At 41.8% G+C, this 26,464-nt stretch overlaps 1 pseudogene; it reads right to left on the minus strand.

The window, feature by feature from the left end:
- Positions 1–7,820: 7,820 nt before the first annotated feature.
- LOC138843357 (cytoplasmic dynein 2 intermediate chain 2-like) lies at positions 7,821–26,206 on the minus strand (annotated as a pseudogene).
- Positions 26,207–26,464: the final 258 nt, after the last annotated feature.

The raw sequence follows: 26,464 nt of genomic DNA on the forward strand, positions 1-26,464 counted from the left end.
GAAAGGTCTTCTTTCTGTTGGTTCACCCCCCAAATGGCTGTTATGGCCGGCGCTGCGCTGATCCAATGCCAGGAGCCGGGTGCTTCTCCTGGTCTCCCATGGGGTGCAGGGACCCAAGCACTTGGGCCATCCTCCACTGCACTCCCGGGCCACAGCAGAGAGCTGGACTGGAAGAGCAGCAACTGGGACTAGAACCCGGCACCCATATGGGCTGCCAGCGCCACAGACGGACGATTAACCAAGTGAGCCACGGCGCTGGCCCAGTGAACAATTTCTACAGTAATGGGGCAGAACAATCAGAACATGTCAGTGGTAAACCAAAGTAAGCCTGTCTTTTGTTCATAAGTTTGTGCATCCAAGTCTACTTCAGCTGATTTCTGCCCATTTGTTGGGATAACTGCTCTGGGTGGGCCTCCTGCTTCCAGGATTCACAGGTAAATGTGGCCAGGGCCTCATGAAGATGGCAGATACAGAAAAGAACGCCTGGGCAAGACAAGCCGTGTTGCCCTCCCACATGTGGCACGGCTGCTGATTCTCCTTGATCCAGACCAGTCACATGGTGAAGCTGAAAGTCAAGAGCAAAGGAAATTTAACTCACCTTCCTCTCCCAACAAGGAAGCCATGACAGAGACGATGAAAGTTTGCGACCAGCAAAGCAGAGTGCCATAGACTTTTTCTTAGCCTTCACTGCTACAAAAGCAGGAAAACTAACTTAGAGGAACAGCACTGATGGCAGAAATTGGCTGAGTATAATTGTTTAGATATTCAGGATGGACACTTTCAGTGCATTGCTAAATGACAAGACAATGAGGGTGTCCTGTTCACAGGTAGAGCTCTGAACGTTTTTTAACCTAGAAGGTAATAGTAAGATGCTTTCTAACCCACAGTTCAAAGCATTTGACTAGAAAGCATTTAAGCATTTCACTGTGTGTTTGAGAGGCATTTTGAAAAAAATTTTTTTTTTTTTTGACAGGCAGTGTGGACAGTGAGAGAGAGAGAGACAGAGAGAAAGGTCTTCCTTTGCCATTGGTTCACCCTCCAATGGCCGCTGCGGCTGGCGCAACACGCTGATCCGAAGGCAGGAACCAGGTGCTTCTCCTGGTCTCCCATGGGGTGCAGGGCCCAAGGACTTGGGCCATCTTCCACTGCACTCCCAGGCCGCAGCAGAGAGCTGGCCTGGAAGAGGGGCAACCGGGACAGAATCCGGCACCCCGACCGGGACTAGAACCTGGTGTGCCGGCGCCTCAAGGTGGAGGATTAGTGTAGTGAGCCGCGGCGCCGGCCGTAATTATTTTAAAATATGGCCAGTAACATGCCATTGATTCCTCTGCTGTGTGAATAATTATTTTCTGTGTAGTCTGGTCTTAACATACCTTATTATTATATTTCTACTCTGAATGGCTAACTTGCAGGCTATTCAAGGCACTGGATTCATTACTGGTATATGACTCCTAGGTAGTGAAGAACTGTTTGTTTCCCTCATTGTCCAGCTTGTGTGCACCCCGATTCTTTTCCCTGGTCAGTATATGCTAGCAGGAAGGTGCAAGCTCTGACATCATGGCCCACTCTTTATTTGGCAGCCAAGAAACCCCTCTGCTCAGGGGCACACTGTAATTAAATTCCCACTTTTCACAATTTCCTTCAATACTGAATCAAAATTAGGAGGCAAGGCCAACTGTTTTCTATGATTAATGGCATGTGGTAATTGGCGTTAAGAAACAAACCTTAGAGTTGAGTAGCTACACCCTCCACTGCTGCTCTCATAGCTGCTACTCTGTTAGTACCAATCACAACATATATTCCCTTTTTCTATTTTACATTTTCGTACTCCAAGCCATCATTAACTAAAGTTAAAAAATATTGCTTCTCCTGCATCATAAATCTTCCGCAACAGGAAAAAGCTCATGATTGTTTCCTATGGTTTCCCACTGCATTTTCATAAAGATGGATGTGCTCTGTCCATCAATGGCTTCAAATCCAGCTCTAAAGTGGAATCACTTTTGGCATGCACCTGCTTTCATGCTGTTGTAATCATGTGTCACTCAGCACTGTCATGCAATGGAGAGGTTTTGACAATAGCTTGTTTCCTCTCTAACTTTAATCTGCGCTTTTTATTTTGGGGCTACTTTTATAGTTTATCAGCAACTTGGTGATTCGTGGCTTTTTTAAAAAATTAACACTCTATAAAGTATGATTGACATACAAAATGAGGGTAAGCACACATCTATGGAATAATCACCACAATTTATTCTATAAATCTGTTAACTTTACATAGCAAAATTAAAATATTTATTTGAGACAGAGGGAAGGGAAGAGAGAGAGAGATTAATTCTGTCTGCTGGTTTACTGGGCTGCACCAAAGCCAAGAGTTGAGAACTCAATATAGGTCTTCCATGTATGTGGCAAAAGCCCAATTAATCAAGGCATCACTGCTGCCTCTCAGGTTACACACAGACAGGAAACTGGAGTCAGGAGTAGAAGCTGGGACTCAAACATAGATACTCTGATACCACATTCAGGCATCTTAACCTGCATTTTAACTGGCATCTTTGCTGACAGACCAGTCTGCCTGACATAGTAAAATCTTAGACGTACAATAGACTGTGGGCAGCACTGTTGTACTGTCCACAGTTTACACTATATATTTGTGGACTTCATTGCACACCTCCCTGATTCTAATCCTCTCAACTCCTAAACTTTTTGTGAATTTTGTTAGTCTTCACAAAAAACTAATTCCTTGATCAGTTTTTAAGTTCTTTATTTCATTTATTTCAGCACTAATCTTTTTTTTAAAAAGATTTATTTATTTATTTGAAAGAGAAGGAGAGGCACACACACAGAGAGAGAGAGAGAGAGAGAGAGAGAGGTCTTCCATCCGATGGTTCACTACCCAATTGGCCGCAACAGCTGGATCTGAACTGAGCTGAAACCAGGAGCCAGGAACTTCTTCCGGGTATCCCACACGGGGGCAGGGGCTCAAGGACTTGGGCCATCTTCTCTGCTTTCCCAGGCCATAGCAGCGAGCTGGATCGGTAGTGGAGCAGCCAAGACTCGAATTGGCGCCCATATGGGATGCCGGCACTGCAGGCGGCGGCTTTATCTGCTATGCCACAGTGCCGGCCCCTTGGCACTAATCTTACGATATTCTCACTTGCACTAGCCTTGATCTTAGTATTTTACCGTTTTTAAGCTCCTTGAGGTCTAACATTAGGCTGTTTTCTCTTTTTTTTTTTTTTTAACATGAAGGCAACTTAATGCTATAAAATTTTACTTTGCACTGTTTTTGCCACATGCCATGAATTTTAATAATTGTGGTAAGCTATGTTTCATTTTTACTTATCTCAATATATTTCCTTTTTAAAAATGTTTTATTTACATAAGGTGAACAAATTTCATGTATAATGTATGCATATTTAGGAGCATAGTGGTACTTCCACTCCACCCTTCCTCCCACCCACACTCCCATCATCCCATCTCCTTCCTTTCTTATTTTTTTAAAAATTTTAATTAGTTCATTAAATTTAAGGTAAACAAACTTCATGTATTCCATATATACATATTTAGGAACATAGTGGTACTTCTCACCCTACACTCTCCCACCCACACTCTCACGCTTCCTCCTCCTTCCTCTCTTATTCCCGCCTTAATTTTTATAATTATCTACTTTCAGTTTGCTTTATACTCGTAAGATAAGCCCTAAATTAAGTAGAGTTCAATAAATAGTAAGAAGAAAAAAAAATCTGTTCCTCAAAAGTAAAGGGCTATAGACAGTCACCAAATCTCCACACTATATCTTAGCCAAAAGGCAGAGAAGTGATACCAAATCTCAAAACATCAATTTCACTCCTACACATAACGTTTTTGGTACTCCATTAGTTACTCCAGATCAGGGAAAACATATGATATCTGTATTTTTATGTCTGGCTTATTTCAGTGAGTATAATGGTTTACAGTTGCATTCACTTTGTTGCAAAAAGCAGGATTTCACTTTTGTTTACCATTGAGTAGTATTCCATGGTGTGTATGTAATATAATTCTTTATCCAGTCATCAGTTCAGGGACATCTGGATTGATTCTGTGTCTTAGCTATTGTGATTTGAGCTGCAAGGCACATAAGGGCACAGATAACTCTGTCGTCTGCTGATGCCATTTCTCGTGGGTGTGTTCTCAGGAGTGGGATGCTGGGTCATGTGGCAGGTCTACTTCTAGCATTCTGAAATATCTCCGTACTGTATTCTACAATAGCTGGATTTGTTTACATTCTAACCGAAAGTGTACTAGAGTACCTTTTCTTCCATGTGCTTGATAGCATTTATTGTTTTTGATTTCTATATGAAAGCTGCTCTAACTGGGGTGAAGTGCAGCCTCATTGTGGTTTTGATTTGCATTTTCCTGATGGCTAGTGATCCTGAGCATTTATTCATCTGACTATTGGCCATTTGAATTTCTTCCTTTATAAAATGTCATTCAAATTCTTTGCCCACTTTTTTTTTTTTTTTTTTTTTTTGGACAGGCATATACAGACAGTGAGAGAGAGACAGAGAGAAAGGTCTTCCTTCTGTTGGTTCACGCCCCAAATGGCCACTATGGCCAGCGTGCTACGGCTGGCACACCACACCGGTCTGAAGCCATGAGCCAGGTGCTTCTCCTGGTCTCCCATGGGGTGCAGGGCCCAAGCACTTGGGCCATCCTCCATTGCACTCCCTGGCCACAGTAGAGAGCTGGACTGGAAGAGGGACAACCGAGACAGAATCCGGCACCCCGACCGGGACTAGAACCCGGTGTGCTGGCACCACAGGTGGAGGATTAGCCAAGTGAGCAGTGGCGCCAGTCCCCATTTCTTAACTGGAAAGTTTGTTTTGTTGTTTTTGAGCTTCTTGAGCTCTGTATAAATGCTGAATATCAAGCCTTTCTCAGTTGCATAGTTTACAGATATTTTCTCCCATTCTGTTGGTTGGATTCTCACTTTGTTGAATGCTTCCTTTGCAGTGCAGACATTTCTCCACTTGATGCAATCCCATTTGTCTGTTTGGCTGATTGCCTGTGCTGCTGGGGTCTTTTCTAAGAAGTCTTTGCCCATGCCAATGTCTTGCAGAGTTTCCCCAGTGTTCTTTAGTGATGTGATGGTATAGGTCATAGATTTAGATCTTTGATCCATTTAGAGTTGATTTTTGTGCTTGGTGTTAGGTAGGTGTCTTATTTCATATTTCTGCACATGGAGATCCAATTTTCTCAGCACGCTTGGTGAAGGGACTGTTATTTCTCCAGGTGTGGGATTTAGCTCCTTTGTAAAGATGTCAAGTTTTAGATGCATGGATTGATTTCTGAAGTTTCAGTATATTCTGATCCATTTGTCTACTTGTCTTTTTTTGTGCCAGTACTGGGGTGTTTTGATTATAGCTATACAGTAGTATGTCTTGAACTCTGGTATTGTGATACCTCTGGCTTTATTTTTGTAGTTTCAGATTGCTTAGCTATTTGGAGTCTCTTGTGTTTTCATATGAACTTAAGCACTTTTCCTTGATCTGAGAAGAATGTTGTTGCTATTTTGATTGGGATTGCATTGAATCCGTAATTTGCTTTCTGTTGTGGACGTTTTGATGATATTAATTTTTCTAATCTATGGATATGGAAGATTTTTCCACTTTTTGTGTCTCCTATTTCTTTCTTTAATGTTTTATCATTTTCATCATAGGTTAAATTTATGCCAAGGTATTTGATATTTTTTTTGTAGCTATTGTGAATAAGATTGATCTTAGAACTTCTTTCTAAGCCATGTACTATTGTGAATTATGCTGCAGTGAACATGGGATACAGATATGGGGGTACAGATAACTATTTCATGCTGGAATTTCTTTTGGTTTGGGCAAATTCCCAGGAGTGGGATGGCTGGATCATATGGTAGGTTTATATTTAGATTTCTGAGTTATCTCCAGACTGTCTTTTACAGTAGCTACACCAGTTTGCATTCCCATGAACAGTGACCCAGGTTGCCTTTTCCCTTGCACCCTCACCAACATTTGTCATTTGTTGATTTCTGTCTGAGAGCCATTCTAACTGAAGTGAAGTGAAAGCTCATTATGGGTTTAATTTGCATTTCCCTGATGAATAGTGATCCCAAACATTTTCTGTAGTGTTTCTTGGCCATTTGGATTTGCTCTTTTGAAAAATGCCTGATCAAATCCTTTGCCCTTTTCTTAACTGGAAGGTTTGTTTTATTGTTATTGAATTTCTTGAGCTCTTTATAGATTCTGGATGTTAATCCTTTATCAGTTGCATAGTTTGCAGATATTTTCTCCAATTCTGTCAGTTGCCTCTTCACTTTGCTGAGTGTTTCTTTTGCAATGCAGAAGCTTCTCAGCTTGCTGTATTCCCATTTGTCAATTTCAGCTTAGATTGCCTGTGATTCTGGGGTTTTTCCATGAAGTCTTTGCCTATGCCACTTTCTTGCAGTTTCCTCAATATTCTCTAATAATTTGATGGTATTGGATTGTAGATTGAGGTTTTTGAGCCATTTTGAATGGATTTTTGTGGAAGGTGTAAGGTATCCAGTTTCCCCATCACCATTTGTTAGAGACTGTCCTCATTCCTGGGATTGATTTTAGCTACTTTGTCAAAGATAAGTTGATTGTAGAATCATGGATTGATTTCTGGAGTTTCTATTCTGTTCCATTTGTCTACTGTCGCTCCCCCTCTTCATGGAGGAACGACACTAAACCCTGCCTAGGCTTCATATCCAAGTCACGGCACCATTATGTTGCTCCCCCTCTTCGTGGAGGAACGACACAGGACCCTGCGCTGTTCTTTTGTCTGCTCGGCCCTCCCCGGGTTTGCTGCTGGTTCTTCCCGGGTTGGCTGCCGTCCCTTCCACCTCCGTGGAAGGGCGGTTCCCCCTGGCCACTTTCCCCACTTCCGCAGGGGAGCGGCACACCGCCGGCCGGCTCTCTCGGGGGCTGCACAGGTGTTCCTTCAGATAGATGTTCCCCTTAGATGTTCCTGGTGCATGCCGTCTCTCTCCTCCTTTATAGTCCTCCTCTGCCAATCCTAACTCGGCTGCCCACACGCCGAGTACGCTGCTCTCCTCCAATCAGGAGCAAGTCCTACAGTTTATTGGCTGAACTGGAGGCAGCTGTGTAGAAGCTGTTTCTCCCTTCTCAGCGCCATATTGTGGGAGAGCAGATGCATAGAATAAGTCTTAATTCCAGTAACTTAGTCTAGTCCGAGTTGCTCCTCACATCTACAAGTCTTTTTGTGCCAGTACCATGCTGTTTTGATTATAAGTGCCCTGTAGTATGTCTTGAAATCAGGTATTGTGATGCCTTTGGCTTTGTTTTTGTTGTACAAGATGGCTTTAGCTATCTGGGGTCTCTTGTGTTTCCATATGATTTTAGCATAATTTTTTATAGATCTGCAAAGAATATCATTGGCATTTTTATTTGGGGTTTCATTGAATCTATAAATTGCATTTGGGATTATGGACATTTTGATGATGTTGATTCTTCCAGTCTATGAACATGGAAGATTTTTTCATTTTTAAATGTATTCCTTTATTTCTTTCTTTAATGTTCTGTAATTTTCATTATAGAGATCTTTGACATCCTTAGTTAAATTTATTCTAAGGTATTTCATTCTTTTTCGAGCTACTGTGAATGGGACTGATCTTCAAAGTTCTTTCTCAGCAATGAAATTGTCTGTGTATACCAAGATGATTGATTTTTCCATGTTTATGTTATAGCTATATCCTGGTACTTTTTTTTTTTTATAAAAGCTTTGCTTCTTCATTCAGCTCAGATACAGATGCCACGCCCCCACTGTCATGCTCAGGTGGCCACTTCCACAGCCAGCTGGTCCAAGTCCTCTGTTTTCCTGGGTCCCTGCATGGTGAACTCTGTGCTCAGCTGCCACAACTTCACGGTGCCCTTGGCATCACCAGCAGCCAAGAGCTGCGTCTGCTGGTGGTTGAATTCCAGGCAGTAGATGGGGCTCCCATCCTGGGTCTGCTTGATGGAAACTGTGGGCTTCTGGGAGCTCCTGTGTAGGTCAAACAACAGCACCTCCCCTTCTCCAGAAACAACTACAAAACCCAAGGGGCACACTGGGGACCAGCGCACAGCAAACAGGTACTTGTGCAACAGTTGTAGCGGGGTGAGCGGCTGCACTTGCAGCATGGAGTACAAGTGGATGTGGTCATTGGTGTATGAGCTCAGGACGAGATTCCTGTGGAAGGGGGAGCAGCTCACAGAGTAGACAGGGCCTGCCGTGGGGCGAGAAGGTGAACTGTGCCGGGGCACACAGGGCACCGAGCTGGGCATGTGCGTGAGGGCTGCCTCTTCAGCCCTCTGGGAACACTTGAGCCGCCTTCTGTGCCCAGGATGAAAAGGCAGGGGTCCAAGCTGGAGAAGCCCACTGCCATGGTGCCCACCTTGGTCTTCCCCCGGGTGGGCTTTGTTGGTGAGATATGTTTCTTGCACGCAGCAAATAGATGGGTCTTGTTTTTTAATCCACTTAGCCAGTCTGTATCTTTTAACTGGAGAGTTGAGGCCATTTACATTCAAGGTGACTATTGATAAATAACGACTTGGCTCTGCCATTTTCCCACAAATATTCCTATTGTTTACTTTGGACTTATTTTTAGACTGATGGATTTTTCTGCCTTCACATTCTTTCATAATGATAGCTATCTTTCTGTGTTTCTATATGTAGCAGGTCCTTAAGCGTCTTTTTTTATTTAAGGCTGTATGAGTGGTATCAAATTCAATTTCTGTATGTTAGGGAAGATCTTTGTTTCACTTTCATTCATAAATGAGAGCTTTGCGGGGTTCAGTATTCTGTGTTGACAGTTTTTTTTTCTTTTAAGACTTAGAGTGTATCTTGCCATTCCCTTTTTGCCTGTAGGGTTTCTGATGAGAAGTCTACTGTGAGTCTAATTGGGGATCCTCTGAAGGTATCTGGCATTTTTCTCATGGACATTTCAGAATCTTTTTTTTTTTTTAAATGTTTTACATTGCAAAGTTTGACTATAGTCTGTATCATGGTGAAGATCTTTTCTGGTCATGTCTGTTAGGAGTTCTATGTACTTCCTCCACTTGGATGTCCCTTTCTTTCTTCAAATTGGGGAATTTTCTGTAATTATTTCACTAAATGGGCCCTCTGTCCATTCTGTCTTTCCACACCTTCAGGAACTCCCACGACCCATATCTTTTTTTTTTTTTTTTTTTTTTGGACAGGCAGAGTGGACAGTGAGAGAGAGAGACAGAGGGAAAGGTCTTCTTTTGCCGTTGGTTCACCCTCCAATGGCCACTGCGGCTGGCGTGCTGCGGCTGGCGCACTGCGCTGATCCGACGGCAGGAGCCAGGTACTTGTCCTGGTCTCCCATGGGGTGCAGGGCCCAAGCACTTGGGCCATCCTCTACTGCACTCCCGGGCCACAGCAGAGAGTTGGCCTGGAAGAGGGGCAACCGGGACAGAATCCAGTGCCCCGACCGGGACTAGAACCCAGTGTGCTGGCACCGCAAGGCGGAGCATTAACCTATTGAGCCGTGGCACCAGCCCATGACCCATATCTAATATCATTTGCTATTATTCCCTGAATCTCTAACACTGTTTTTTAGTTTTTCTTCCTTCCTTTCTTTCTTTTTCTTTTTTTTTTTTTTTTTTTGGATTTGACTGTAAGATTTTCAAAGATTTGTCTTCTAGTTTGGATATTCTTCCTCTGTCTCTGCAAGTCTGCTGGTAAGGCTTTTCATTGCATTTTTTAATTTGATCTATTGAATTCTTCATTTTTAATATTTCATTTTGATTTTCTTTAAAAATCTCAATTTCATGGGAAAAATGTTCATTCATGTCATATATCTTTAATTTTTTGTATTTGTTTCTGATTGCTTTTGAATAATCCTATGATTAATTTTTTGCATTCCATTTAGGCATTTCTTCAATCTCTTCATCTTTGCATTCTAATGTTGGAATGTTGTTGTGTTCCTTTTAGGGTATTGTGGTGTTTTCCTTATTCTTATTTCATCAATTTCTGCACTTGCTTTTAGGCATTTTTGGAGTTGATTTTTTTTTCTCTCTGATGGCTTTTTTCTTTGAGCTATGCCTCTATGGCTTAGTGGAATGCTGCACTTTTAGTGAATACCAAGAGATGTGTGGTAGGTGTGGCCAGGAAGCTCTGGGCAGTGCTCTGGGATGGGATGAGTGTCCAGGGTAACACCCAAGTTGGACATGGTAGATCACAATATCCATCTATACCCTGCACCTTCTCCTATAACCAGTGAGTTCCCACAGTCTCAGCACACATGGCTCCCACAGTCACTGGGTCTGGGGGCTTCTCTCTGCTGCCAGCCCATCTAGTCAGCAGAGCGCAGATGCTCCCTGAAACATTTCTGTCTAGGCATCTTGATCCTGGGTGATGTGGGTGCCTCGCCATCCACCTGGTTGGCTATCCAGGCTCACAGTTAGTGGGGAGTGCAGACTGTTCCCTCTGCTAGAATCTGGATCACATGTGCACACGAGAGCCACTGGCTGAATGCTGCTTCCCACCTGCCACTGCCACCGGTACTGCTGAGAAGGTGTCCTGTCTCAGCGTGCACACAGTCTTCTGCAGGTGCTGCCCAAACCCAAAATGGTGCCTGCCCTCTCTTAGCTGGGCAGCAGGTGCTGTTGTGGGGAAGTTGGGCTGAGATGAAAGTGCCCCCTCTATTTCCACTGGGTCTGTGGGCAACCACTAGTAGCCATCGGCCCCCAGGCCTCCAGTATGGACTCAAGCCATGCTCTCCCTCCAGCAGGGTGTTGTCATACAGCCTCACCTTGGTCTCCAAACTGCTGCCTGCTGTGGTTCTTGGCCACTGCAACTGTGTTCATGATATGCCACATATGCCCACCCTCCACACAGGTCCATGGTGCTCTTCTCGCTCTTATAGAACATCCAGTGTGGTTTTCTCTCCAATTACCCCCTGAGAGTGCACGTCCTAAAGTTCTTATCCCTAGCCTAGTAGAGCATGTCACTCCCTAATCTGCCATCTTTAATCTCTGGATTTTGTTTTTTAATCCATTCTACCAGTCTGAATCTTTTATTTGGAGAATTTATACCATTTACATTCAAGGTAGTTGCTGATAAGGTTATCATTGATAAGTAACTTGACCCTGCCATTTTTTTCTGTAAATATTCCTATTGTTTGCTTTGGATTTCCTTTGTACTCTGATTTTCTGCCTTCACATTCTTTCATAATGATGACTATCTTTCTGTGTTTCTGTGTGTAGTAGCACATCCTTACTCATCATTTGTACAGCTTGACAAGTGGTGGCAAATTCTTTCATTTTCTATTTGTTATGAATGGTCTTTATTTTCTTTTTGTGTTTCACCTTCATTTATACATGAGAGCTTTGCAGGGTACAATATTCTGCATTGACTTTTTATTTTCCTCTTAAGACTTTGACTATATCTTTCCATTCTCTCCTAGTCTGTGGACTTCTGATGAAAAGTGAGCTGTGAGTCTAATTGGAGATACACTGAAAGTAATCTGGCATTACTCACATGCATATTTTCATATTTTTATTTATATTTTACTGTTAAAGTTTGACTACAGTGTGTCAAGGTGAAGATCTTTTCTGGTTATGACTGTAATGAGTTCTATGTACCTCTGTACCTGGACATACCTTTCTTTCTCCAAATTAGGGAAATTTTCTGTAATTGTTTCACTGAATAGACTCTCTAATCCATTATCTTTTTCCGCATGGTCAGGAACTCCTAAGATCCGTATGTTGGGTTGTTTGATAGTGTCCTATAAGTCTCAAACATTATTTTTAATTTTTCTAATCCCTTCTTTTTTTGACTAGGATATTTACAAAGACTTGTCTTCTAGCTCATATTTTTTTCTTCTGCCTCAGCACTTCTATTATTAAAGCTTTCCTCTGTAATTTTTATTTGACATATTGAATTGTACATTTCTAATATTTCAATTTGATTTTTCTTCAAAATCTCAATTTCATGGGGAAATTTTTCCTCCATGTCATGCATGGATTTTTTTGTAAAGATTTTATTTATTTATTTGAGAGGTAGAGTTACAGACAGAGAAAGAGAGAGACAGAAAGAAAGGTCTTCCATCTGCTGCTTCAGTCCCCAAATGGCCTCAATGACCACAGCTGGACCAATCAGAAGGCAGGATCCGGGAGGTTCTTTGGGGTCTCCCACGTGGGTGCAGGGGCCCAAGCACTTAGGCCATCTTCTGCTGCTTTCCCAGGCCATTAGCAGAGAGCTGGATCAGAAGAGGAGCACCCAGGACTAGAACCAGTGCCCATATGGGATGGCAACACTGCAGGCGCAGGCTTAGCCACTATGCCTCAGCGCCAGCCCCATGTATGAGTTTCTTTAACTCATGAATTTGCTTCTCATTGCTTTTTTTTTTTTTTTTGGACAGGCAGAGTGGACAGTGAGAGAGAGAGACAGAGAGAAAGGTCTTCCTTTGACGTTGGTTCACCCTCCAATGGCCACCACAGCCAGCGCACTGAGGCCGGCGCACTGTGCTGATCCGAAGGCAGGAGCCAGGTGCTTCTCCTGGTCTCCCATGGAGTGCAGGGCCCAAGCACTTGGGCCATCCTCCACTGCACTCCCTGGCCACAGCAGAGAGCTGGCCTGGAAGAGGGGCAGCCGGGACAGAATCCGGTGCCCCAACCAGGACTAGAACCCGGGGTGCCAGTGCTGCAAGGTGGAGGATTAGCCTAGTGAGCCACAGCACTGGCCTCAGTATATTTTCTATTTTTCCTTTTGATTTCCTCTTTGTTTGTTCAGCAACTTTTTTAATTTCCATGTATTTTTGTGTGTATTTTAAAAAAATTTTTCTTTCTGTCTTTGGTTTCTAGCTTTATTCTGTGGTGTTCAGAGAATATGCTTGGAATAATTTCAGTCTTCTTAAATTATAAGAGACATTTTGTTACCTATTTTGTGATCTGTTATATGATTGTGAAACATTATGTGATGTGTTCAGAACCATCTGAGGATGTGTTGCTATGTATTTCTCCCTTCAGATCTCTCAATGCTTTCTTTATTTTTTTTTTTTCTTTTTTTTTTTTTTTTTATTCTTTTTTTTTTTGACAGGCAGAGTGGACAGTGAGAGAGAGAGACAGAGAGAAAGGTCTTCCTTTGCCGTTGGTTCACCCTCCAATGGCCGCCACGGCCGGCGCGCTGCGGCCGGCGCACCACGCTGATCCGATGGCAGGAGCCAGGAGCCAGGTGCTTTTCCTGGTCTCCCATGGGGTGCAGGGCCCAAGCACCTGGGCCATCCTCCACTGCACTCCCGGGCCACAGCAGAGGGCTGGCCTGGAAGAGGGGCAACCGGGACAGAATCCGGTGCCCCGACCGGGACTAGAACCCGGTGTGCCGGCGCCGCTAGGCGGAGGATTAGCCTAGTGAGCCGTGGCGCCGGCCTCAATGCTTTCTTTATATATTTGGATTCTCTGTGGGTCCATATATATATATATATATATATATATAATTGTTATTTAGGTTCTCTGATGATGGGCCCATATATATTTATAAATTTTATATCTTTTTTGAAGGTGATACTTTTATCATTATGTAAGGGCCCTATTTTCTCTTGTGACTATTTTTAACATAAAACCTATTTTGTCTCGTAAGTATAGACAGTCTTCTCCTTTTTGTTAGCATTTGCATGGACTATGTTTTTCCATCCCCCCCCACCCCCTTTTTAAGATTTATTTCATTTATTTGAAAGACAAGTTACAGAGAGAGAGGTAGAGACAGAGAGAGATGTATTCCATCTGCTGGTTCACTCCCCAGATGGCCACAACGGCTGGAGCTGTGCCAATCTGAAGACAGGAGCCAGGAGCCTCTTCTGGGTCTCCCACATGGGTGTAGGGGCCCCAGGACTTGGGCCATCTTCTACTGCCCTCCCAGGCCACAACAGAGAGCTGGATCAGAAGAGGAGCAGCTGGGACTAGAACCGGTGTCCACATGGGGATGATGGCGCTTTGGGCCAGGGCTTTCACCCTCTATACCACAGCGTTGGCCCCCATCCCTTTGCTTTTGACTTATATTTCCTTAAATCTAAAGTGAGTATGTTGGAGATAGTATATAGTTGGATGTTGGATGTTGTTTTAAGACTCGTTTATGTATTTGAAAAGCAGAGTGACACAGAAAGAAGGGGAGAAATAGATTTTCCATCCACTAGTTGAGTCCCCAAGTGGCCACAGCAGTCAGAGCAGGGCCTGGCTGAAGTCTCCATGTGGGTGGCAGGGTTCCAAGCACTTGCGCTCCCTTCCACTGCTTTCCCATGTGCCTTAGCAGGGGCTGGGTGAGAAACAGAGCAGCCAGGATCCAAACTGTGTTCTGATGTGGAATGCTGGCATTGCAAGAGGCGGTTTAACCTGCTGAACCACAACCCTGGCTCTGATGTGATTTTTATTTTGTTTCTTTTTATCCATTCAGCTGCTTTATTCATAATGAATAGTGTGTTTAACCCATTTACACTTAAAGTAGTTGTTGATAGGTAAAGATTATTCTTGGCATTTTGTTTTCTACCTGGTTTATAATTTGTCCCTTTCTCTTGCTTTTTCTTTGTGTCTTCATGATTTTTAAATGATACACATTTATTCTTTTCTATTTATCCTTTTTATATGTGCTATGGGTCCTTCCTTCTGTCGCTCCCCCTCTTCGTGGAGGAGCAACACAGGACCCTGCGCTGTTCTTTCGTCTGCTCGGCCCTCCCCGGGTTTGCTGCTGGTCCTTCCCGGGTTGGCTACTGTCCCTTCCACCTCCGTGGAAGGGCAGTTCCCCCTGGCCACATTCCCCACTTCCGCGGGGGAGCGGCACACCGCCGGCCGGCTCTTCTCGGGGGCTGCACAGGTGTTCCTTCAGATAGATGTTCCCCTTAGATGTTCCTGGTGCATGCCGTCTCTCTCCTCCTTTATAGTCCTCCTCCGCCAATCCCAACTCGGCTGCCCACACGCCGAGTACGCTGCTCTCCTCCAATCAGGAGCAAGTCCTACAGTTTATTAGCTGAACTGGAGGCAGCTGTGCGGAAGCTGTTTACTTCTCTCCCAGCGCCATATTGTGGGAGAGCAGATGCATAGAATAAGTCTTAATTCCAGTAACTCAGTCTAGTCCGGTTTGCTCCCCACACCTACCTTCCTTCCTTCCTTCCTTCCTTCCTTCCTCCCTCCCTCCCTCTCTCTCTCTCTCTCTCTCTCTCTCTCTCTCTCTCTTTCTTTCTCTTTCTTTCTTTCTTTCTTTCTTTCTTTCTTTCTTTCTTTCTTTCTTTCTTTCTTTCTTTCTTTCTTTCTTTCTTTCTTTCTTTCTTTCTTTCTTTCTTTCTTTCTTTCTTTCTTTCTTTCTCTCTTAACCATGGGATAAACCTTGGTATGGTTGTAACTGTATGTTTGAGCTGATAACAAGTTAACTTTGAGTGTATACAAAACTCTACACTTTTTATCCCATTCAACATGTTATGTTATTAATGACAGAATTCGTTGCTTTTTATGTTGTGTATCCATAAACAAACTTTTATAGCTTTAGTTATTCTTTGTACTTTTAAAACTTTTATACTAGGTTTAAAATATTTTATGTACCAGCATTGTATTATATTACTCTATGTGTGCATATATTCACATTTACCAGTGGGATTTATATTTTCACACTGCTTTTTAGTGTTCTGACAGTTCAACTTGAAGGAATCCTATTAACACTGCTTGTAAGAAAGTCTTGTGGTGATGATCTGCCTCACTTTTTGTTTGTGTAGAAAAGCCTTTTTTTAACTCCATTTTTAGCTTAAGAAGCTGCTGCATGAAATGAGAGTTTATAGCAGCAGATGTGTTTTTCATTCATTCAGTATTAGATCATCTGCTGTGTGCTAGTTTCTCCTAAACACAGGGAATATAGTGAGTGAATGAATAGGATGCAAGATAATAGACTAGAGCGATTTTACACTTAAAAGTATGTTTTATTATCACAAAGCTCTATTTAAAATAGGATCACTATAAATAAAAAATGTTGGGGAACCTGGGGCTTTATCTTGTCACCTTGCAGGATAGTATTGTGTGTGTGTGTGTATGTGTAATATAGCTGTGTAGGCTGAGGACTGCAACAAACTCAAGGGCTAAGTATCTGTACCAATCCCTTCATTCCCTTCACAGAGTTAAGTTTTGATGAATTAAAAATTAGCCAAGTGCCGGGAGAAGAGTTTTCAGAAATATAGGATTCTACCGTGAAGTACAGTCAGAGTAGACGGAAATAGAAGTGTGTGAGCTGTGGCTTTCTCGGAGGGTTTGAAACTTGTCTGCCAGCTTGTTAAGGGGAGCTCAAAGCACCAAAATCTCTGATCAGAAAAGGATGGAATGTAAGCACATTAATGACAGAAAAACCAAGTAGATTCTAAGGAAGAATTTTGTAACTGTCTTCATTGAATATACATGCCTTTAAAAATTACAGTTCAACAGATTCTACCTCTAGATCTTCAATTCTGTAAAAATGCCTGCAGAATATTCACTCTTTTGCAGACAAGTGATGGGATCAGATAATCCATTTTATGGAGTAATTGCCTGTAGGGTTCATCAGATCTGTTTATTTGGTCCAGGTGGAAAATATGCAGTCATGCTTAGACGATTCCTAGGGTTTCTGCACCAGAATCAATAAAGAAAGATAAAGGAATGGAGGCCAGTTGTTTCAGAAGATAACTTTGAAAGGTGACTTGCTGTCAATCTTGAAGTACACAGAGAATTATTAGGCAGACATGTTTTTCTCTTTCCCTCTAGAATCTCTTAGTAGGAAGTAGGTTTTGTCAATCTTTTTTTTTTTTTTTTTTTTTTGACAGGCAGAGTGGACAGTGAGAGAGAGAGACAGAGAGAAAGGTCTTCCTTTGCCGTTGGTTTACCCTCCAATGGCCGCTGTGGCTGGGGCGCTGTGGCTGGTGCACTGCGCTGATCTGATAGCAGGAGCCAGGTGCTTCTCCTGGTCTCCCATGGGGTGCAGGGCCCAAGCACTTGGGCCATCCTCCACTGTACTCCCGGGCCACAGCAGAGAGCTGGCCTGGAAGAGGGGCAACCGGGACAGAATCCGACGCCCTGACCGGGACTAGAACCCAGTGTGCCGGCGCCGCAGGAGGAGGATTAGTCTATTGAGCCACGGCACTGGCCAAGTTTTGTCAATCTTTCATCAGGTATTTGTTGAGTGTTTGCTCTTTCCATACTATTATGCTGGATCCAATAGGCAACAAAGAGAAATAAGAATCTCCCCAAATGTCTAATATCAAATGCAATTTTAAAACCTGATTAGCTACCATGTTTAAGTGCACAAGTATATACCATTTCTCCATGGTTTGTCTTTGGGAGGGAGTTGCAGTTATTCTGTTTAAGCATTTCAAGATATGCTGAAAAACCTCCCGATCTTTAGCTCGACATATGGCAAAGAGCACACTTTTAAACTTTTGCAACTGGATGTGATTATGTTTCTAAGTACGGATAATGAGACATGAGCACAGGTAAGATGTCTAACCTCCAGAGAGGTTAAAGGGAGAAAGTATTTCTGTTTCCACCTGTGTTATAAATTGTGGAGCAGAGCCAAGTATAGGATGGAAGTGGAAAGATGAGGTGAAATTGTAGAGATGTTTTTTATTTAGGGTGTTAAAACATTCACAAGTGTTTCTCTGTGAAAATTTGTTCATGGAAAACTATGATGCCTAGGACGTGAATGTCATCCTTTAGAGCCGTAGACTACACTTTGTAAGGCTGCCTGATGATCAAGGAGTCACTAAAACCAGTCCTGGACAGCAAACATTCTGCATTTTATTTTATTTCTTTCAATATTTTGACTTTTGGTCACTCAGGAGTGTACCTAATCCTAATCTGAACACTTCCCTCCAGATTGTAATTCCCCTGCAGCATAAATAGTCATCATTTTTCTTTCCACGACATTTCCCAGTGCCTAGGCAGATGTTGCCACATAGAAGACACTCAAATACTTGCTGACTGACTTACTGAAATAAGGAGAGAGTCACACACAGAGACAGAGAGCAGGAGAGAGGGAGAGAGGAAGGGCGAGAGCAAGACTGAGATCAAGAGAGTGAGAGAGAAAAGGGAAGGTTAAGAATTCGGCTCTTTGAAATTTTATGATATTCCTGTGTAAAGCTACTTTATGGGAATTATTGGAAAAATATGATTGAAAATGGAGCACTAATATTCACCATATTTTGTGATTAGGAAAGTTCCCTTTTTTAGAGTGAATTTTCTGATGTAAATTAATCACATTTAAAATGATTTAGAAAAATCTTCGTAAGACAAGACGTAGACACTTATTTATATTGAGCTGTCCACCTCATAATTTAAATTGTGTTCATTTCTGAAGGGTGGACAATGTAATAAACTTGTCTTTGTTAATCACTTAGCATTCGCTAACCTTCTCTTGTGACAGACATATCGAGAGTCTCCACATATATTCCCTAACAACACCAGCTCTTTTTGTAGCTTTTTAAGTAACAGCAAAATACATAAAAACAGTTAAGTGAAAAAACGTGTTTGTTTCACGGGTGGTAGAGCTGGACAGGTGGGGTGAGCACTGTGGTACAGTGGGGCAAACCTCAGCCTGGGCCTCCTGCATCACATATTGGGATGCCTGGCTTGAGTCCTGACTCCTGAGCTCCCAATCCAGCTTCCTGCTAACGCATCCTTTGGGGGGCAGGAAGTGGCCACTCAAGTTGTGGAGTCCTTTCACCCACGCGAGAAACCCAGGTGCAATTCCTGGCTCTTGGACTTCAGCTTCCCCTATTCCTGGCTGTTGCATACCTTTGGGGTGTGAACGAGAAGTTAAAAGGCCTTTCTCTCTCCATCTTTGTCACTCTTCTTTTACATTGATAAAAGGAAATAAAACAAACAAGCTTAAGAAAATGCTGGATTGGCTAAGTCAGTCTTCACACAGGGCCGAGGGAGTTGAGGGCAGAATGCACATGGGCTGTGGGCACCACTGAACCCACAGGTAATGTCCAAGACCATCAGAAAGGCATCGGATTTCAATCTTCTAACACCTTCTCCTGTTGTTCCACTACAGTTCAGGATGGATTCAGGAATTTGCTTGTCATTTGGGCCAGGCGTTCTTCATATTACTCTGAATATCAAGTCACCAGGATGTGTGTATTTTTCCTTTTCTTGCTGCATTTATTTTAACCGAATAACTATAAAGAAAAAATTGTTTTTCTATTCCCATGTATTTTGAAATGCATTTCAAATTGTTCTTTCTGCTTTCACAAAAGTGTTTCCAACTGTGTAGTTCATGCTACTTGCCGATTAGAGGAGTGATGGTCGAAGAAAAGTGTTTGAAAGAAACCTTTGATGAGAGTGAGAGATCTTGTTTATCGAAGTATTTAAGTAATAAAGTAGCATCCATGTGTGTGAAGTTTGAAGTTGGCTCAGCTGTTTTGAAAACTCATGCAGAAGAGTTTTGATTTAGTCCCTTGCTCTGCATGGCAAAACTTTACACAGACACATTTTAAATGTTGATCTGAATCTTCCCGTGATAGGATTTCAGGGTGGAAGCTGAACGAGGTGGCCCATGGGACTGTGGGCTAGGGCCGTTAGTTCCGAGGGCATCCCTTCCTGTATATGGATCTGTCCCGTGGCAGCACCCGCCCCACCTGTTTGTCTGCAGTGTCGTCATTCTCAAAGAGTCCATGAAGATTGGTATAGTTTCCCGAATGTTGTTACTGAATGTAAACTCTTTGAGCACAGGAGAGTCTGGGTTACTAAGAGAATATGTCTAAGCTAGCTCTGAATTATGACGAAGTAGATTGTGTAGTTATATGTATATCTATAGATCTATGTATATCTATCTAACTATATACATATAACTACACTATTCACCAGAAGAATGAAAGGATTCATCATTCAGTCACGTGATGGCCAGATTTATTAAAGCAAAAGGGGGCCAAGCAAAAGCAGCCAAGGGAAAAGGTGCATGTGATGAAAGATAGAGGAGACCTGGCTCAGGCTTGCAAGGAACGACTCCCCGGAGAGTTGCACAAGGCGTGGTGGACTCCTCCAGCAATGAACTTGGAGGACACATGAGCAATGGTGTCTACACTCAGGAAGTGCTTCAGAGACACAGTGCTCAAGGTTCTTATTAGGCGCTGATAATGTGTACACCCTCTGTCTACCACATGCCCAAATTCTAGACTCTTGGAAGTGTAGAGACTCAGTAAATACCGTGTTGTTTGCAGAAACAGTTTAGGCACAACATTTTACTTTTACCTGTTAGAGAATGGTAGGAGCATTCCAGAAACTGAAAATCCAGGATGCCAGCTGTAAACATTTCTATGGATAGACAGCCGCCTTGGTTCAACCGGCAGTCTTCATGGTACATCAGATTTCTTCCTCCCTACTGTCTGCAGTATCAACATTTTGCTTCATTTTAATAACTCTTCAAAAAACAAATAAGGAAAAATAGAATAAGTTAGTCTGTCTGCATTTTCATGGATAAATCTTTTAAAGATTTAATAGAAAATGAGTTGAAATTATATATATATCTTCTTAGGCATTTACTATGGGTTACTTATAATGTAACTACATTTTTTCCACTCTATCGCACATTTCATAGTGTTTCACACTTTATGTAAACCTGTATTTTGTTGCATTATTTTATGAGCTACTTTCATTATTAACTCCATTTTATTAATTGACCTTTTATTAGTAGATAATTATACATACACATTTACTTGACAGAGATCACACATGTTGGTTCCTCCAACAGCAGCTTCTTCTGTGACCACAGGATATAACAATCATGAAACTGGAATTACTCAGAGTTCACTAGTTTTGTTCTCTGTGTGTATGTGTGTCATTTGGTTCTATGCAACTTTCTCGTCTGTTTAGATCTTGGTTAACCATGACTGTTATCAAGGTAGAGAACAGTTCTTTTATGATAAGAATTCCTGTGCTGTCCTTTGATAACCACAGGTTCCTCTCTCCCTAATCCCTGATAACAGTGTTTTCCTTTTATCACTATAATTTTGTCATTTCAAGAGTGTGTTATAAATGAAATCCTTTGGAACTGGGCTCTTCACTTGACTTAATTCCCTTGAGAGCTATCCAAGTTGCATGTATCAGTAGTTCATTCTTTTATCTACCATTTGCTCATTCATAAACATGTGAGTGAAAATACCCACATTTTAAGGCTGCCATAAACATTTACAAATTTCTGCGTGAAAATGAATGCTCTGCTACTTAGAGAAGTGCCAGAAGTTCAATCGCTTGGCTGTCTGTTCATCACTTGCTTATTTTTATAAGTAACTGCCCAACCACTTTTTCTGTACCCTCAGAAGCACTGATTGTTGTTACTGTTCAGTTACTCTGATAGGTATCTAGCATATCTCATTTCGTTTTAACTTTCATTTCCCTAAAGTCTAATAATGTTGAACATCTTCTCATGTGACGTTTGCCTTCCACTTATGTTCTTAGGGAAAGTGTCTATTGCTCATTTTCTAATTGGATTTTTACAAATTTTTGAGTTTTGAAAGTTTTTATGCATTCTGCCTACTATTTCTTTGCAGCTATGTATCTCCAGATACCTTTTTCTTAGTTTGTAGCCTATCTTTTCATCTTCATAAGGATATTTCACAGGCGAACGTTTTACAATTTTTAAAATAGTTTTGTTTATTCATTTTTATTTGAATGGCAAAAAGACAGTGAGTGAAGAGGAGAATGATACCAGCGATCTTCTATCCCTCAATTCACTCTCCCAATGCCCACAACAGCTGGGCTGGGCTCAGCCAAAGGCAGGACCCTGCAGCTCAGTTGGGGTCGCCCACTGGAGGCCGTGACTCAATACTTAGGCTATGTCCTGCCGCTTCACCGGTGTGCATTAGCATCCAGCTTGAGTTGGAAGCAGAGCTGGCACTCAGACCCAGTCACTGCAATACAGAGTGTGGATCTACAGCATTGTCTTAGTTGCTGTGCCAAATGTTCACCTCCAGAATTTTCAAGTTAATGTCCAATTTATCAGTTTCCCCTTTCAGGATGGTGCTTCTGTATCAATTCTAAGAACGCAGCCACATGCCCTGAAGATTTTCTTCTTCTTCTTCTTTTTTTTCTAAATATTTTACAGCTTTTATGTTATATATTTAAACTGACTGCCTAGGGAAATAATTTTCAGCTAAAAACATCACCTTAGAATTAACTATGTGAATGGTGACACGCTAGACGTGTTTTGTCACTGTATAATTGTCAAGTGTGTGTGAACACATCTTATGTATTCTGTTCTAGGGTGCAGAATGCTGCCAGTGGCGGGTGAGATGTAATAGACTAGAACAGACACAGACTTTGCATATTTGTTAACTAAGTCTTCCTTAAGTTAAATTTACCATGCTTTTCCATGTCAATCCATTTCCATTTATTTACCTGAATAATTGAAATAATGAGAAATAGAAGAACAATTTAGTAAAAAAAAGTGATGTCCTTATTTTTTCCCCTAGAAATTTGAAATATAAAATACTACTTCAGTAGCAGCAAAAACATTTCATCTTGTGGAATTTTCCTTTAAAAGCATTTTGAAAGTGCTTTGCAGGGATATCTCAGAAAAATAATTTCCCTTTCATATGCTAACATGGGGGATCCTAGTGGCTCTTCTCCAGCCGCACTTCTTATCTCCCGTCCTGCTTAGCTTTGACAAGATCAAGTACATCTTCAAACTCAATTCCATGTGAATGTCCAATTCTGGGTATTTTTATTTTTACTAGATTCTGTTTGACACAGAAAGTCATGGCACCAAATGTGGCTGTTAGCCTGCAATGGCTTACTTTTCATGCTTTCCACGTACTAGGAGACAGTTCATTTCCTGGCAGCTAACAAAATCAGCTTTTCAAACCTCTCTCAGAAGGAAAAACCCTTCTGAAATGCAGAAGTTGAAACTGCTGGTTAAGTTTCCCTGCCTATGGACCTGGAGTCAGGGAATACTTGCATTAAGTATCTATCACATTATGAGAAATGACCTCACTGCCCTCTAGGTGGCACACTACCATTATTTTATTTCTTAGCTTTAGCAAAGTCCTGGGTTCCCCTAGGTTCCCCTTCCAGGATCCAAGACTCATTCAGGTTTCAGACACTTTACTATTGATTGTCATGTCTTCTGAACTCACCCTGGACTGCTGTTTTACTTTGATCCGCATTTACGTTAACAGGCTTCAAAGTTAAAAAATCTGTGTCAGTTATTTCCCATCATTTAACTGTTGGAGACCTGATAACATTTTATATATGCATATGCACATTCTAAAATCAATTATTGGCATTTACATGCTGAATCTGCTTATGCCTAATAGTTTTACTCACATACATAACATGTTGGGATACAAATATGAGACAGTTTTGTTCCATGATATTCCTCAACTGAATGGTGTTCTATAAATAAAATATTGGCTTTATTTCTATGTAAACTACATTGATATAATTTAACCTTCTATTTATGTGAAGGGAATATTAATTTGTGAATTAAAAGTAATCCAGGAACATTAAGTAGTATATCTAGTAATCCCCTCATGCATAAATTATCTATCAAAAATTAAAATGAAAGCTCTTTAGCTGGAATACAAAGCATTTAATATTTGCTTTTCAGCCCCTTTTTAAAATATTTATTTATTTATTTATTTGAAAGTCAGAGTTACAGAGACAGAGGGAGAGACAGAGAGCTTTTCCACCTGTCGGTTCACTCCCCCGGGCAGCAGCCGTGCGCTTCACACAGATCTTCCAGGTGTGTGGAAGGAGGCCAAACACTTGGTCCGTCTTCCACTGCTTTTCTCAGGCTACTCGCAGGGAGCAGCAGCTGGGACGCCAACTGTCGCCCATGGGTGATGCTCGCAGCACTGGAAGGGGCAGCTTCCCCTGCTGTGCCGCCGTGCTGGCCCCTCAGAACTGCTTAAAGCAAGTTTTGTTTCGTAGTAGCTTTTGGAGGAAAAGATTAATTTTTGTTTTAAATCTAGTATAGGATATCAAGTTAGAACTTCAGTTTATGAGTCAGCCAGTATGCCATCTTGAAATAAAATTTTAGATGATGGAAAATTTCAGATGGATTTATTTTTACTGACTCTAATAAATTAAGTCAGAATGCATAAGAACTGGTAATATTTTCAGTGTCATAAGTAAAATTTTGGAAATATTAGTCTCTGTAGACTTAGAGTATTCTAACCCAGAAGCAATGAAACCATCATTATATCTAATAAACACATTTCAATGAAAAAGAGCCACCTCCTGAGGTTACAAAGACTATCAGTCACAGAAATCCAGTGGAGAAACACGTTTTCCTAGCTGCATGATGATTTTAGCTACTGAGCCACAAAAAGATTAATCTTGAGAATGATGATAAAATGTAGAAGGGGTTTCTCACCCTTCAGATGCTTTTTATTATTGTTCCTTATCCTGGGATTCCAAATTATTGTCGCTATTTCTGTCCAAAACTCAAAAGTACTGGTTAGAGCTGACGTTCCCTGGAGGAAAGAATTGAACTTCATATCAAGTCTGTCAGTCCTCCCAATTTTGTTTATTTAAAAAAATTATATGCTGTAAAGTTTTTGCTCACTGTATATTTCTGACAAAGAACAGCAATGTCTTATATCTTACAACTAGGACACAAAAAGAACTGTGAACAGCAAAGCTGCGAATGATTCGGTCAAAAAGAAAGCAACAGAAATTTCACTAAAGAGTGTACACAAATGGAAAAAATTCACATGGAGAAAGTTTAATGTTGTTAACCATTAGGGAAGTGAAAATTAATATCACAGTGGGATATGACTATGCCACTATAAGAATGGCTAAAAAACAAACAACTACAAATAAATGAACAACAAAAACCAGTGATAATGCTGATGACCAGCCTGGGAACTAGTTAATTCATATATTGCTGGTGGGATTGTATAATGGTACAGTGACAATGAAAAAGGGTCCGTTTCTCACAGAGGTAAACATTTGTTGAAAAGCAAACATCTAGATGAATTAAACTGAGCAGTTTATTTGAGGAAAGAATGACTCCCAGATTGGGCTGCACCCTAATCAGGTAGAGGCTGAGAGAGCTGTCTCTGACACTACAGGCAGGCAGATTCATGGATAGAAAAAGGAAGGAATGTGCACAGTTGGACCTCAGCAGTTGCATTATGTGGACGTGCTCTGATTAGAGGGCAACCTGAAATAGGCTGATGCTAGGCACTGTGATTGGCTGAGATTCACCTACTTGTTACAAAGATCTCTTAAGTTAGGTTGTTTACATGGTAAGTCAGGTTGCAGTTTGCTACATATGAAGGCGGCTTTAAGAGAAATTTAGGGCCGGCGCCGCGGCTCACTAGGCTAATCCTCCACCTGCGGCGCCGGCACACCGGGTTCTAATCCCGGTCGGGGCGCCGGATTCTGTCCCGGTTGCCCCCCTTCCAGGCCAGCTCTCTGCTGTGGCCAGGGAGTGCAGTGGAGGATGGCCCAAGTGCTTGGGCCCTGCACCCCATGGGAGACCAGGAGAAGCACCTGGCTCCTGCCTTCGGATCAGCGCGGTGCGCCAGCGCAGCGGCCGTTGGAGGGTGAACCAACGGCAAAGGAAGACCTTTCTCTCTCTCTCTCTCTCTCTCACTGTCTAACTCTGCCTGTCAAAAAAAAAAAAAAAAAAAAAAAAAGAGAGAAATTTAACAGATACAGTTGCCACATGATCTGTCAATTGCACTGTTGGGCATTTATCCTAGAGAAATGAATATCTCTGTTCAAATGAAAACCTCTAGATGGAGGTTGTGGTAATTTTATTTGTCATGGCCAAATGTCTGTCAATGGGTGAATGTTTAACATGTGGTGCCTTTGCACTATGGAATACTAGTCAATAATGAAAAGAAACCATTGATACCTGGAACAGCCTGGGTGGATGATCAGAGAACTGTGTTGAGTAAAGTCAGCAAAGGCCACACACTGTACAATTCCTTTATACTTAAAATTCTTGAAATTAAAAATGATGGAAATGTGAACTAGATTGTTGCCGTAGGGTATTAGGAGTGGCAGAGAAAATACAACTTTAAAGTTGTAAGGGACTCTGTGGCAAAGGATTTTTTCTGTATGATGATTGTGATGGTTCTTACGTGAAAACACGTCTGCCAGTCATGCACGGAAATGCAGAGGCACATGTACACAAATGCGTGCAAAACTGGTGAAATCGGAGTACACCTCGGGGATTGTATTCCAGTCAGTTTCCTCATGATTGTTTTATAGTTATGCAATGTGTTAACATTGGAGCATGCTGGATAAAGTTGGCATTATTTCTCTCACCTTTTCATTTTGGTAACTTCTTTAAAATTTTCAATTATTTCAAATAAAACGTTGAAAAGCTGATAGGCTTAATTCTCCCATAGAGAGTGCTGTGCTAATCTCCCAAAGATTAAGCTGATTAATATTTTGAAGCTATTATGACTATTTTTATTACTACCATATACGTTCTGTTTAAAACAGTAGCACGG

The sequence above is a fragment of the Oryctolagus cuniculus genome, chromosome 8 (genome assembly GCF_051225735.1).
Source record: "Oryctolagus cuniculus isolate XC-2025 breed Fujian yellow rabbit chromosome 8, ASM5122573v1, whole genome shotgun sequence".
NCBI lineage: Eukaryota > Metazoa > Chordata > Mammalia > Lagomorpha > Leporidae > Oryctolagus > Oryctolagus cuniculus.